An 8,759-nucleotide genomic window follows, 5' to 3' on the forward strand; every position below is an offset into this window, starting at 1 on the left:
ATATTGACACTAACCGCATCGAGGAGACATGTGAGGTCACCTTCGACGAGAAAATGCCTTGTTTTTCTTTTGCTTTTGAATGTGCAGGTGATAATGAGATCGAGCAGGATATTTTTGAGGATGAGCAAGAGGAAGATGGATACAACAATGACGACGACGATGACGCCCCGCCTGTGATGCAGGGGGAGCCTGGCGCGCAGCTCGAGCAGGCACCCTCCACCACTTTGGACGATAGACCATTGCCTACACGTACATCTACAGCAGCGCCTGCAGCTTCACCGATTTTTGATCAGGTACCGGCTGCAATTGAAGGAGAGGCGATTTCAGAACGTACAACACCACGCCACATTCAGAATCGCCACCCTCCTGAAAAAATGATAGGTAACTTGAATGAGCGAACGACACGGAACAGAGGTATGAAAAACAAAAATTATTGTGTTTTTGCTCATACTGCTTTTGTTGCCTCTTTTGAACCCCGAGATGTTGGACATGCTTTATCTGATTCTAACTGGGTCAATGCCATGCATGAGGAGTTAGAAAATTTTGAACGAAATCAAGTTTGGGTTTTGGTTGATCCTCCTCCTTCTTGTAAACCAATTGGGACTAAATGGGTTTTTAAGAACAAACAAGGAGAAGATGGTCATGTTGTCAGGAACAAAGCTAGATTAGTGGCTCAGGGGTTTTGTCAAAAGGAGGGTATTGATTATGGTGAAACTTTTGCTCCTGTTGCTCGTTTAGAAGCCATTCGTATCTTGCTTGCATTGGCTGCTTCACATGGTTACAAGCTTTATCAAATGGATGTAAAAAGTGCTTTTCTGAATGGTTTTATAGAAGAAGAAGTTTATGTCAAACAACCGCCTGGTTTTGAACACCCCAATTTTCCTGATCGTGTTTTTAAGTTGCAAAAGGCTTTATATGGTTTGAAGCAAGCACCTCGTGCTTGGTATGCTAGATTGAAAACTTTTCTACTTAAAAACGGATTCAAAATGGGTTCAGTTGATAAAACTCTTTTTCTCCTCAGGCAAGGCAATGACACTTTAATAGTTCAGATTTATGTGGATGATATCATTTTCGGTGGTTCCTCTCATGTTCTTGTGAAAAAGTTTGCAGATGTGATGAGCAAAGAATTTGAGATGTCTATGATGGGCGAGCTGAAATTCTTTCTTGGCTTACAAATTAAACAAACTTTGGAAGGAACATTTGTACATCAGGGAAAGTACACGAAGGATGTCCTGCAGAAGTTTGCGATGGATGATGCAAAGCCAATTTCTACACCCATGCCGACTAGCGCGGCTTTGGATGCTGATGAGAACGGAGAGCCCGTGGATCAGAAGGATTATCGAAGCATGATCGGGTCACTGCTGTACTTGACTGCAACAAGGCCGGATATACACTTTGCTGTGTGTATGTGTGCTCGTTTTCAAGCGTCCCCCAGGATTTCTCATCGTCAGGCGGTGAAGCGCATCATGAGGTATCTTCGATTTACTCCTGAATTTGGCCTTTGGTACTCTGCTGCTTCGACTCTCAGTTTGTGTGGTTATTCGGATGCTGATTTTGCTGGGTGTCGTTTGGATAGAAAGTCTACTTCGGGTACTTGCCAATTTTTGGGTTCTTCGCTTGTTTCTTGGTCCTCCAGAAAACAATCCAATGTTGCTCAATCTACTACAGAGGCCGAGTATGTTGCTGCTGCTAGTTGTTGTTCTCAGCTTTTATGGATGATAGCTACCCTTCGCGATTTTGGTTTGTCGTTTTCTCGCGTTCCTCTCTTGTGTGACAGCACTAGTGCTATAAGTGTTGCAAAGAATCCTGTGCTTCATTCTAAGACGAAACATATTGAGGTTCGTCATCATTTTCTGAGGGATCATGTTGAGAAGGGTGATATTGAGCTTAAATACATTGATACTAGTCAGCAACTTGCTGATATTCTGACTAAACCACTCGATCAAACCACGTTTGCACGTTTGCGTGGTGAGTTCGGGGTGTGTTACCCATTTTGGTATCATTATGAGTTGCTTCGGTTACATATGCTTTATACTTGTTTTGGCTAGTTTGCGACCGATGCTTTTGGAGAGGTTTAAATGCTTTGCTTGACCAGTTTTTTTGAAAACAACATATATATATATATATATACTTCAAAAATTATGTTGGGCTCTACTTGCTTTTTTGGATTTAGTGACTTGTTGAATACTAGACATATGTAAGCTTCTTTTAATGATTTTTCACTGCAAATGTAACTCACAATGCAAGTTTTAAACTCGGAAGTGCATACCATGGTTGTGAGCAAAAACTCTGAATTCCCATATCTCTGCTATTTCGCTCATGATCTGCTTGCTTTACTGAGAATTTACATATGGGCATAACTCTGATTTTCCCATGTCTCTGCTGGTTCTCGCTCATAAGCAAAATTAAACAACCTGGCTGAGCACAATTCTTGCTTCCCATATCCCTGCTTGTCATGCTCATAAAAGCCAGAATTAAATATGACAAGTGCATTTGTGGGCGTTGAAGTGAACTTTGATTGAAGCTGTGTATCCGTCGTGTGAGCTTGATATATGTTTCTGTCTTCAGCTTGGCACTAATTTTGCAATATGCATGCTTTTGCCTGATTAATTGGTTTTCAAAACGACTTTAATTCTAAATTTCTATTGGTCATGGCATTGTGTTGCTTCTCTGGATGGCTAGTGTTGTTAGTTGGCTATTATAAGTATTTGACATATGTCTCAGAAGCTTCTACTTGTGCTCTCTCACATAGTTCTCGAAATTGATTCTTTGCATTTTAATCTTGATGGAGTGCTTTGTCAACAAGGGGGAGAGTGAGTAGCACAAATTCATTTTTGCAAGAGGAGTTTGATTTCGTTTTTTGCTGAGACTTGACGTGCTTGTTTTGAGGGGGAGCTTTGCTGAAAGTGTTGAGTTTTGCTGCTGAGATTGCTTTTTGAAGATTGATATAGTTTTTGATTCACTTTGGGAGAGTGATTTTTTTATCTTGATTGTGTTGAGCCTAGTTTTTTCTCTAGCCCATGTCTTTGGGGATCAAGATTGTTTCTTTTTCCTTCTTTCTATCTTCTTTTTTAGCTCGAATAAATTTGTGCGGTGTGGTGTTGTCAATGCACTCATCAAGGGGGAGATTGAGATGCCGGTGGGCTAGTACCTTGGTGATGAGCGATTGACAACACGGTGTGCGTGTGACGTGTCTCTTGGCAGGTGTGGTTGCAGGTGACAGGTGGAGACGAGGTGCATGCGGCGACGAGTGAAGAACGGGGATAGGATGCCATGCCGACGAACCGTGGGACGGTGAAGGGTGGATCAAGGCTTGCGTTCGAGGGACAGGCGATCGTGCGGTGTACGTCTACTGTACCTGGCTACACGGCGAGAGGACGTCAAGGGAGGTTTTCGGATTACACCACAAAATCCGGGGTTCGCTGGTTGAGCCATAAAGCCATGCATCGTACCGGGACGCTCGTGCGGCGAGCGTTGGCCGAAGATGGAAATTCCGGCGATCGCGATACGATTTCGGATGGTCGTGCGGCGACATCGCGAGGATCACATCACGGAGATGGAGGAATCGCGGACATCGCGGAATTTGTCATGGAGGACGTAACTAGAATTTACACACCTACGTTAAATTTATTTAGCGTAGGGGGTTATGTGTAAATAAGCCGTGCCACCCTAAGGATATAAATACGTGGCACCTAGGGTTGAGAGAGTAGGAGCCCTTTTGCTACAGGCGGCGCTACAGTAACTCGGCGCTACAGTAACTCGCGGTTACTGTTCACGCGTGGTACTGTTCATCGTCGCAGGTACTGTTCATCTCTCTCTAGTCTAGCCTAGGGTTTCAATCTAAGTGAGGGATTTTTATTGATCTCTCCAATTAAGAGAGGGAGGATGTTTGGGTGGAGGCTAGATGCACTTTTGTAAGCACATTACTTGTCTCAATTTTTCATATTAGTGAATTAATCTATGTGCTTGTGGGTCATGTTGTGCTGAGGTTAAGATTGATTTGATCCATCTAAAATCATGCTAGGGCATCTTATTAGAGCTTAATCTATTCTCGTCATTGTCTGATACAGTCTGCTTGTTCCTTTAATATCTCAAGATCCGAAAGTCCGATTGACATGATTCCAGTTGGGTTAGTTGCATAATTTTGTATAGATTTTTCTGTCAAATTTTTAGGTTGATCGGTCTTACGGATTTTCGTCCATATCCTTTTTATTAAGGAAACAGTATTCTGTCCAGATTTGAAAAACGTGATTTAATTAGGTTTTGAGAGGAAGGGGAAGTGTTAAACTTTATTTTTTGAACTTGCGCCCATTCACCCCCCCTCTGGTCGCCGTTTCGGTCCTTCACATACACATATGATCCAGGATATAGTAGTCAACCCATCAATTGCGCAGATCTCCTTACCTCAGCATTGAGCTAAAACCTGTACAGATGAAATTGAAGCCTGCACAAAAATTGAAAGAAGAAACACAATGAATTCGGTTAGGTTGTTTTTCCTGTGCAAAAATAGAAATTTTGTTGCTCGATAAAAGATTGCAATTTCCAAAGAGTGGAATGCTTTCGATGGAACAGATTTTTACTTCGAGGCTACTTAACTTCAATGGATGTTATCATGATAATATAACAATATGCACTGGTACATTGGAGAAATACATGGTAAAATAAAAGTGCAAGCCTAATATATCCATCGCATCCTGACAATCCATTCTTGAGGTCTTATAGCTGCAACAAAGTGGTCCAGCGCCCCACTCTGTATTTAATATATATTAGGAACATTAAGACAACTGCTGTGTACTTGTGTTGCCTCTGTTCCACATATTCTACTAAGTAGTAGTCGACTCTGTAGGACGGATATGATGTGGGCAATGGGCATTGGGTATCTAAAGATAAATGGAAAATGGACCTAAGAAATCTTGTAAATTTATGATAACCAAACTTCCAGTTTAATCTATAGTTCTGTATCTGTGAGCAAGGTAACCAATCTTTCATGTGAGGACGAGATAAATAAAAAAGGTGCACATCCACTCCATGCATTCATCAAACCTTATAGCGGTGACTATCTTAAACACTTAGAATGGGCAATTTTTCATAGAGGGCCAAGGTTTGTAAACTATACTTGATGGTTACATTAAATTCATGAAACAAGAGTTAAGGCTGGATGTAAGAACAATAGCATAGTGAGCTATATATGATATAAGAAGAAGCTATATATCCTGCAGTTACCTTGTGAGATGATCTGTATTAATAACCACCACTAGTCAAATTATGGCATTAACTAGCATGACATGCATATACATTGTAATTTGACTAAAGCATCTAGTATATCAATGTGGAAACTACATGGCATCATTGTTAAGGTGCCCAAAATAAAGCTATACGAGACACTTGAACTATTGTGTTTAAGTTTTCATTGCACATCTATAATGTATGTTTCTATCTCTGCATTTCAAATGTGGTTTTGAGATATTAATTCTTCTAGCTTTCATACACATATAGATAAAGTGCTGAAAGAGGAGAAGCACGAAGAATGAAAAAGTAACTTCCACTCAGACGATTTGTTTTCTTGCTGGATACTAATTTTCCCAAGAGGCCCACCATAGATGATCAAGGACTTCAAGATGTTATGAACCCTTTGATCAACCTCGTGACATTTCACTTTGACTCTCTGAAGTTTTTCTGGTGGCAATGGTTGATCCAGTAAATTGTAGATTGCTTTTGATGGAACCATATTTCTAGTTTCCATATCCTGTAGCTAACAAAAAATGTCATAATAAGATAAATCATTTACAGATGATGACTTAGATAATATATAAGAACACGCATAGAGAATAAATACCTCAGAAAGTTGAAGAGTGAGCATCTCTAGAACTGGTGAGTGTTGGAGAATACAAATTAGGGCACGGTGGTCACCAGCCGCCACACACCACTCACTGAGTAATAAAGACTTCAACTTGCTCAATGTTGGGCACCATCTCAAATCCCTTTTGAGAATAAACTGTAAAGATTGTACAATATGTCAACACAGGTTCAACGTCTAAAGTATAAGTTGCAATCATATGAAGCAAGTATTTTCTGACATGAATTAATTCATATACAAGACATGAATTGAAAGGGAATAATGAGTCAGGTTTATGGCACACATCATGTGTTCAAGCAAATCATAAATTGCCCGTATTAAATTAAGTCATAGTGAGAATAACATTGCTCACTAGTTAGCAGTCAAATTTACATTTGCAATCCACATTAACTCAATGATCTCTGTAAATGCCATTTTGCAATATCATGAACTTCAAAGTATTTACATAAACAATCCAAAACTCATAGATGAAACTTGAAATTTAAAGCCCCAACTTCTTAGCGCACATGAAACTCATTTAGATGTAAGCATGAAAATATCTAGTGATGGATATGTCACATATATACTGCTTGAGAAACAGTAGATGAATAGCAGGACTACAGACAGAAGTAAGTACCACACTTCAGGTTCAGCTATCAGCTCCAAAGTCCTAGCAGCTGACAAACCTTTGAGAAGCACACAGCCTGCAAAGCCATCATCAGTGGAATAACAGTGCCAGCAGGAAGCATTATCACAATACCCAGGGTCATCGCTCTCACAATAATCATGACACCATGTGTCCAATAATGTAACTGTTGCTCTAACTAACACTGGCATGTCTTCAAATAAAGCAGTTTTACCCCAACAACAATTTAGTTGCAGTGAAATGACACCTGGGGTAGAAATAAGAGTCCGGCAGTCCGAGCAAAAAATGCAGGCTTGAATGCTCAGATGTTTAAGGGATCGGGAGATCTTGTCAGCATGAATGCAGCATTCTGTCATGTTTATCCTGCAGTGCTTGACAACTCGAGAAATCAAGAAACTTGCCTGGTAAACATAGACCACAAAGCTTCAATTTGTTCAAGTACTGAGAGAAAACAGGCAGATTATAAAGCCACAATTCTTTGACCATCCCACCACCACCACCAATGACAGAAAGACTCAGCACCCGAACTTGGCACAATAAGGCATGCCGAATCCACAGGTTCACGTAGGGCACATCAGCTGCAATGTAATGATCAAACTCGAACAGGCACACCTCCAAGTTTGTGCGGTCACGGAGCAGCAGGAGATGGTCCAAGAATTTCCGGTGTAAACTGACTTGGCCAGCACCAGTGACACGCAGAACGGGCATGGACTTCCAGAGCTGACACCAGCGCTTCGCGATCACGCAAGTTTGCACAGCCTCCCGTGCATCCAGGAAGCCAAGAACGTGGTGGAGTAGAACGTCAGGCATGACGCTGATGAGGTCGTCACCGCCTGCTGCCGACGCGCTCTGGGGCATTCCGTCGAACACGCTGCAAGCGCCCAACTCTGCCCAGAGATAACCGTCAATTTTGGAGAAAGAGGGAGAGAGAGAAAGAGAAACAGGGAGAGACCGAGAGAGTGAGAGAGAGATTGCGAGCTGGTCCAGCTCACCTGTTTGAGAATTCATTCGCTGCTCCAGAGGCAAGCGGACCACGGCGCTGGAAGGGGAGAAGTTGCCTCGAATCTCTCGTCGAATTTCCGTTCAAGATTGAAAATACAGAGCCCGTTAGAGGCCTGGTGGACGCGGACAGCAACGGTGGCGAGGTTCGTGGCCGTGGGCGAACCCTAGAAACTTACAGACGCAAATTATTGTATTTCGTCCACGATGCATCATACTAAATCAATGGGATGGAGTATGGTGAAAATCATGCAAGCCGATGAAACTGCTATCATTGCTGCAGCCGATTCCTTTTTGGGAGTCTGACAAAGTGTGCTGCTTGTCTGGGAAAGTTTGGGAAGAGGATGAATTCATGGATGCTGCAAAGCTCTAGTTGGATAAGTGGCGGATGAAGGTGGTGGAAATCGAGCAGGAGCTGATCTATGGGAATGTTTATTGGTCAATATAAATAAGCTGGAAATACAATGACGTCAAAGATCTTGGAGAAATTCGCTTGGGAATGAGTAATAGCAGATGGGTGTCCTTCGCCCCCCACCATACTAACCAGCGGCCCATCGCTGCTCGGAGCCGGTGATCGCGCCCGAGATGCGTTGAAGGATCGCTTCAAACAAGTACGAAGGAAGCCATGGAGTACTGTTCTTTCGAGGGGGTGATGGCAGTGGCGCGAGGCTGCCAGGGACTACAGGAAGACAGCGCTAACCATGAAGACGATGGCGACAATGTAGTGAGAGGCTGCCGGGCTGCCCCGGGGATGACAAGGTGGCGCCGCCGTTGAAGACATTGCGAGGCTGTCCAAAAGAGCACAAGATGGAGCTGGCGATGGTGAGGCGACGACTGCACGAGCGGCTAGGATGATGGAGCTAGCGGCGGCTCGCGGCGGCAAGTACATTGGTGGCTCGCAGCGGCAAGTGCGTCGGTGTGGTGCATACGCATGAGAGAAAGGGTGAAGAGGAGAAGATAAAGGTGAGCAGGGAGCCACGTGGAGAAAAAGAGGGGGGCCTTTAGTTTCGGTTGGTGGCTCTAACAGGGACAAAATGTCCCTCGTCGCACTACCCGTTACATCTAGGATTAAAGGGATGGATTTAGTCCTGGTTGGTCTTTACAACCGGGACTAAAGCCCACCCCCCGCGATGTCCTTCGATGGCACATTTTTGACCTGGACTAAAGGCACTTTAATCCCGGGTCCAATGTTAACCAGGACAAAAGCACCTGGATGGAAGGTTAGTTCTCTACTAGTGGGAGTCTGTTTTCAATGTTGTGCATATACATGGAAAGCTG

The 8,759-nt window shown here is 43.1% G+C and overlaps 1 pseudogene; it reads right to left on the reverse strand.

Moving 5' to 3' along the window:
* Positions 1-5,178: 5,178 nt before the first annotated feature.
* On the reverse strand, positions 5,179-8,003 carry LOC140220167 (FBD-associated F-box protein At5g56370-like; annotated as a pseudogene).
* Between the last annotated feature and the right edge of the window lie 756 nt (positions 8,004-8,759).

The sequence above is a fragment of the Setaria viridis genome, chromosome 8 (genome assembly GCF_005286985.2).
Source record: "Setaria viridis chromosome 8, Setaria_viridis_v4.0, whole genome shotgun sequence".
Lineage (NCBI taxonomy): Eukaryota > Viridiplantae > Streptophyta > Magnoliopsida > Poales > Poaceae > Setaria > Setaria viridis.